The sequence below is a fragment of the Delphinus delphis genome, chromosome 11 (assembly GCF_949987515.2).
Source record: "Delphinus delphis chromosome 11, mDelDel1.2, whole genome shotgun sequence".
Classification (NCBI taxonomy): domain Eukaryota; kingdom Metazoa; phylum Chordata; class Mammalia; order Artiodactyla; family Delphinidae; genus Delphinus; species Delphinus delphis.
Window position 1 is genome coordinate 88274113 of NC_082693.1, and position 6923 is coordinate 88281035.

The window sequence follows — 6923 nt, forward strand, 5'->3', positions numbered from 1 at the left end:
TACCTTGATGCTCAGTATTTCTGCTGACATTATAGGGCAACCCTGCTTACAGCTTAACTAGTTATGTAAGGTACCTTTATATGCAACTGGAATATATGTCACCAGGTCTGCACAGTCATATCCAAGGAAAGACAGGCCAGTAACTAACATTAGTAACAGCAAATTTATGTTTTTACTGGCTTCTCTTTTTATTTATTTATTTATGGCTGCGCTGGGTCTTTGTTGCTGCGCGCCGGCTTTCTCTAGTTGTGGCGAGTGGGTTCGTTGCGGTTCACGGGCTTCTCATTGCATTGGCTTCTCTTGTTGCAGAGCACAGGCTCTAGGCACACGGGCTTCAGTAGTTGTGGCACGTGGACTTAGTTGCTCTGTGGCATGTGGGATCTTCCCAGACCAGGGATTAAACCCGTGTCCCCTGCATTGGCAGGCGGATTCTTAACCACTGCACCACCAGGGAAGTCCCGTACTGGCTTCTCTTAAAGAGTGTTCCAGAGAATGCAATTTATAGCTCAAAGCAGTGCTTCTTAAAATCTTTTTTCCCTATTCCTTCAATTCTCTTTCTCATTCTCATCTTCCTATCAAATTTTTACCTGAAGTAAACCTTGTGATTCTTTCCTGCCTCTTCTCCCAATTTCCCACTCGTGCAGTAGGCCCAAACCTTGCCTCTCTCACCTGCCCATCCCTTAATGCATAAACTGTTTCCTATGGCTTCCTCTTCCTCCAGCCTTGATGTTCACAGGCCCCACTGCCTTCCAGAAAGCTCATGCTCCTGGCCTGCTCCACATCTTGCCACCTGCTGGGAGAGGAAGTGTAATTCTAGCTCTCACCACTTTGGGGTGGAATCTGTCCAGTTCTCAGATTACAAAAGAGAGTTCAGAAACTGACCCTGAAAGCAAGAAATCTTCCTTCATAGAGAGAAGCTTTGAGGGTTTGGTAGACAGAATTCTAAGATGTCCCATAGGATCCCCGCCTCCTGGGGTACATGCCCTGAATAACGCCTGGGACTGTAAGCATGCTGGATTTTACTCCTGTGATCAGGTTTTGTTACATGCATACTGATTTTAACAAAGGGAGATCATTCCAGGGAGCTTGACCTAATCAAGTGAGCACTTTAAAAGCTGAGGGTTTTCACAAATATGACATGGGCGTAGCTATGGGCTGATTTATTTATTAGTCAGGCAATAGAATGTAGCATCCAAAAGTAGGTCCTAGTATATATGGTAATTTAATATTTGACTAAAATTGTGATTTTACCAAATGAAAAAGGCTGAGTAATTTAACACATGATGCTGGCACTACTAGCTATCCAAATGCAAGAACAAAATTGGATCCTGCTATTAAATCATTAAAGGAAACCTTTTAGACATATTACACACATAAGTTTGGTAATAATCATTGTTTTATAGTACAATCTAAGAGACTGTGAGTACAATCTCAGGCAGGAAAGATCTTAACCAAGATTGGAAACCCAGAAGTCATTAAAAACATGTAAATATATTTGAGCCTTTAAAATTAAAATCTCATGGCAATAAAACCAAAGATAAGTTGAAAAAAGACTGGTCACATAATGATACTTCAGTGATTAATATCTATAATAAAAAATGAACTCTAAAAAGTAGACAAAAAAGATAAATAACCCAAAAGGAAAATGAGTAAAAGATATGAATAGGCAATTTAAATAAGTGCAAATAACCAAGAAACGTGAAAATAATAAATTTCACAGAAATATGGAAATGCATATTAAAATAATAATACAGTCACTTTTCTCCAAACAGACTGGAAAAAAATTTTAAACCCTCATCTTTTTTTTTTTTGATGGCCAGAAGTTTGTCACCAGTATATTAACAAGTTTTGAAGATGAATAAAATTTAACAATTATCAATAATAACACATTTTAACCAATGAAATAGGGGAAAAATAGGATAGGCCTTCTTTTTTTTATAATATCTTTATTAGAGTATAATTGCTTTACAATGTTGTGTTAGTTTCTGCTGTATAACAAAGTGAATCAGCTATATATATACATATATCCCCATATTCCCTCCCTCTCGCGTCTCCCTCCCACCCTCCCTATCCCACCCTTCTAGGTGGTCTACAAAGCACCGAGCTGATCTCCCTGTGCTATGCAGCTGCTTCCCACTAGCTATCTATTTTACATTTGGTAGTGTATATATGTCCATGCCACTCTCTCACTTCATCCCAGCTTACCCTTCCCCCTCCCCGTGTCAAGTCCATTCTCTACGTTTGCGTCTTTATTCCTGTCCTGCCCCTAGGTTCTTCAGAACCTTTTTTTGTTTTGTTTTGGATTCCATATATATGTGTTAGCATATGGTATTTGCTTTTCTCTTTCTGACTTACTTCACTCTGTATGACAGACTCTAGGTCCATCCACCTCACTACAAATAACTCAATTAAAACCCTCATCTTCAATTGTTAGTTTGCATGTGGGGAGAAACATCCTCTCAAACGTTGCTGATGGTATTAGGAATTGCTTTAACTTTTTTAGAAACAAATCATTGAATAGCTATTAAAATTAATGTATATATAATTTACAATTTTCAAATTGTAATCTATATAAATATATAATGTGCATTTGTTTATATTTATAATGTGCATTATTTTTAAAAAAATAAACCACATGGCAAAGCAAACAAACCAAAACAGACCAAAGCAGAGGGTTTTCTCTTGTTGGTCACTAGGAAGAAGCGAGAGAGGTGTGGTCCTGCTGACCTGGAAGAAGCAAGATGTTGTGAACCATCTATGGGGGCCATGTGGCAAGGAATGTGGGTGACCTCTAGGAGCTAAGAGAAGCCTTTGATAAGGAAATGGGGACCTCAGTCCCACAACCATAGGAACTGATTTTGACCAACAACTTCAATGAGCTAGGAAGTGGATTCTTTCCCCGGAACATCCCCAAAAGGAGCAAAGCCTGGCTGACACCTGATGTCAGCCTTGTGAGACCTTGAGAAGAGACCCCAGCCATGCTGTGGCTGGACATCTGACGTAGAGAATTGTGAGCTAGTAAGTGGGTGCTGTCTTAAACCTCTAAGTTTGCAGTAAATGGTTACCTGCAACTAAAATAGAAAACTAGCACAGAGGGAAAGGGAGGACAGATAAGATATGAAAGCTCATAGATGGATCATTTTTGTTGCGGTTCTAGATAAAATGATTACTGGTCACACAGTGCAAAGGCTAAAGGCTGAATGGAGCACTGATGGAAAGTGCTGACAGAGGCCACTCGAGGGACCTGTGGCCTGGGACAGTGGGAAATGGGCTACGTGCTGGTGATGGATGGTAGAGTTGGGTAGCTGGAGAGAAAAGAGAAAGCCTTCAGGTAAGAGGATTGATCTAAGGAAAAGTGTGTGGGCAGGAATATGCAAAACGTGAGGGTGTCTTGCAGGAAGAGTAAGGAGGCTGCTGGGGACCCTGCCTGGCTTCCCCCTTCCTTTTCTTCAGCCATTTCCCTGCACTTTCACACCTCCTGCCCACCCTCTAACTTCTCAATCTCAGTAGGGTTAATCCCAAACCCAAGGTTTTATAGCTCAATAATGGAAGCTGGGAATCCAACAGGCTTACTTGTTCAACTATTCCACATTTATTGAAGAAAGGGAAGAAACTCTTTGCTAGGTCAATAATCAACCTCAAAATTTAATCCTTTTACCTAATTCTCATTTCCAGATGGTGGGTTTTCTTAAAGCAGGGCACACCATAACCAGGCCAGGCTGGCAGCCCTAATTCAGTAGGAGCCCTTGGCTGTGAGTTTCTAAAGCAGCTGGAGCTGTGAGGTGCTGCCTGAGGCCCCCAGTGAGAATTCCAGGGCCCCAGGCTCTTCCCACAGGATTTTTGATCATGTTCTCATTTCCTCCTCCAGAAACATGGGGCTAAAATAAACCCAGAGGCTGAGGCAGGGGTGAGTCAGCTTCTTAGAGTGGAGCAATCGCTGCATGGCTGCTCCTTGTAAGAAACATCCCCCTCGAGTCTGAGTTGTTTATGCCAAGAGCTGTAAGCCTGAAAAATGAGTTCCCCTAACATAGGTTGGCAATAGGCTCCTCTTCCTGGAGATGGCATGGTGCTTCATAGCCTGGAAATTTTCTGTGCCAGTGTAAAGGAGAGGCACACACCCCCCTGAGCAGGGGAAGCCTGGTGACAAAGGAAGAGGTGCTTGGGCCGGAAGCCAGGTGACATGAGGTTTAGTCCCAGCTTAACTGCTTACCAGGTATGTCAGGTCAGGTAACACCCTCCACCACTGTGGGTCTCCTTTTTCTCAGTTGCAAAATAAACAGGTAAGCCCAGATGATTTTCAAGTTTTCCTCTGGCTTTGGCATTCTTTCAGTTTATCTGAGCAACTCCCCAAGTGCCAGGTCTCCAGGCTCATTCTCAGGTCCCAGCTGACAGGTGTGGGATGTTAAAGATGGAGAAAGAAATTCTGAGGTGGCCCTCAGCAGCCTTTGCTCGACTGAGACAGGCTCCATTGGCACCCACTGATCTGGCACCTCCACTGTGCCAGGCATCTGGGAAACAGCTGGGGATACAGAGGAGAAAGAGACAAGGTCCTTTCAAGGACGCATTGTCTACCACATGAGGGTGTGAAAAGAAGATGTGGACAACAAGAAGATGACCGGCAGCACAAACTCTTTTGCTAATCCCTGATTGAATGATACACGCAAGTATTAATAGCTCAGAATGAGGAATAGGCCACAACATTCCAAGTGGGCTTCAGTAGGAATTCAGTTCTGTTACTAGATTGTCCCCACCTCAGTCAAAAGATACAAGCACCCCAATGTGCATTGCAGCACTATTTACAATAGCCAGGACATGGAAGCAACCTAAATGTCCATCAACAGATGAATGGATAAAAAAGATGTGGTACATATATACAATGGAGTATTACTCAGTCACTAAAAAGAATGAAATAATGCCATTTACAGCAACATGAATGGACCTGGAGATTATGATACTAAGTGAATTAAGTCAGACAGAGAAAGACAAATATCATATGATATCACTTATATGTGGAATCTAATTTTTTAAAAATGATACAAATGAAATTATTTACAAAACAGAAACAGACAGATATAGAAAACAAACTTACGGTTACCAGAGGGGAAATGGGAGCGGGAGAGATAAATCAGGAGCTTGGGATGAACATACACGAACTACTATATATAAGACAGATGACCAACAAGGACCTACTATAGCACAAGGAACCCTACTCAATATTCTGTGATAACCAGTATGAGAAAAGAATATAAAAAAGAATGAATATATGTATATGTATAACTGAATCACTTTGCTGTACACCTGAAACTAACACAACATTGTAAAGCAGCTATACTCCAGTAAAATTTTTTTTTAAAGTTTTACTGAGAAAGAGGTTAGTATGAAATGCCCAGAGAGGTTCAAAATTCATTTTCTTCCAATGATTTAACATTTAAACATCCACACAGTTTTCTCCAGACAGCAAGAATAATTCAGGATTGGTTACCATCCTGGAGTCTCCCCATAATTGAAAGACAAATAATTCACACACAATGATGGGGGCCACTCAACTGAGAAACCACTTCTAATACCAAGAGTAAGGTAGTGAATAATTCCTAAAGTGAACATTCTATTTCTGTTGTGCTCATCATCTCATATATTTACCATAGTCAGCATTTCCAAAATGTCTTTCAACCATTTAAAAAATATTTATGACATTGCATTTTAAACCACATTTAAAGCAAATGTTAAAATTTAGTTACATATTTTAATATTCTCAAGTACCATGAGGCTTCATTTAGTTTTATGGTTTTCTCCTTAATAAGGTTTTTTGCCTTCAGGCTTTTGTTTTGAAGATTTAAAAATACAATAAGTAAAAATTAAGATATCACACATACAGAAGATGAATAGAACATATACATACAGAAGACTGAAGAAAATATATATATTATCTAATATTAAAATTCTCATAAAGCAAATACTATATAACCACCAACCAGATCATGTGGTCCTATAGATTCTTCTCTTTTTCTATCTAGGCTTATCTAAAATGCACATTTGTCAATTGTAGCCACAAATTCTCATAAAGCAAATACTATATAACCACCAACCAGATCATGTGGTCCTATAGATTCTTCTCTTTTTCTATCTAGGCTTATCTAAATTGCACATTTGTCAATTGTAGCCACAGTCCGTGCTCAGCCGGTACTCATCCTAATTGTGATTCAGATAGAAGCCAATGGATGTCCTTATTGTTCCTATCAGTCTGAATAAGGATTTCTGCACAGCCAGCAAGGCAGGGAGCTGGGCTCCAAGTCCAAGTCCAAATTGGGGCGACTCCCCAACCCACGCTTTCCTACAGTGCCTGGCTGCAGACATGGCTCTTCTGCTCAAGTTGTTTACCATCTGGCAGGAGGCTTTTGGCATTTTGCTGTAGTGGCAGATTTGATCCTCAGTCACAATGCCAAAGGGATGGTGGTTTGAGTCATTGTTTATCTGTTGTTCTAATTCTTTCATAATAAATATGCATTGCTTAGATAATAAAAACAACAAAGGGGAAAATTCCATGTGAGGCAGAGATAAACCAAAAAGCTCTGCTAAAAAAAAAGAAGGTTTATATAAAGGTAAAGCTGTATGATGTATGTTTGGCATGTTTTTAAAAAAAAGCTGAACAGGATCAGGCCAAAGATAGGGCCAAGGCGTCGAGCCTTTTATCACACACTAGACACCAGTTCCCTTTGAGACCGGATTATTAATTAGGAGAGCTGGTTGTAGCTACTATCAAACTTCCCTGATTTCCTCCCACAATAGAGGACCTTACATAGAAATGCCCTAATCATGACAGCTTCTGAGGGCCTGGGTCCAGCTAAGAGAGGTCCTAGAACTTTAATAAGAGGTCCTACAAATTCATGTAATTCTCAAGACAGAGAAAGCCGGAGGAAATCTGC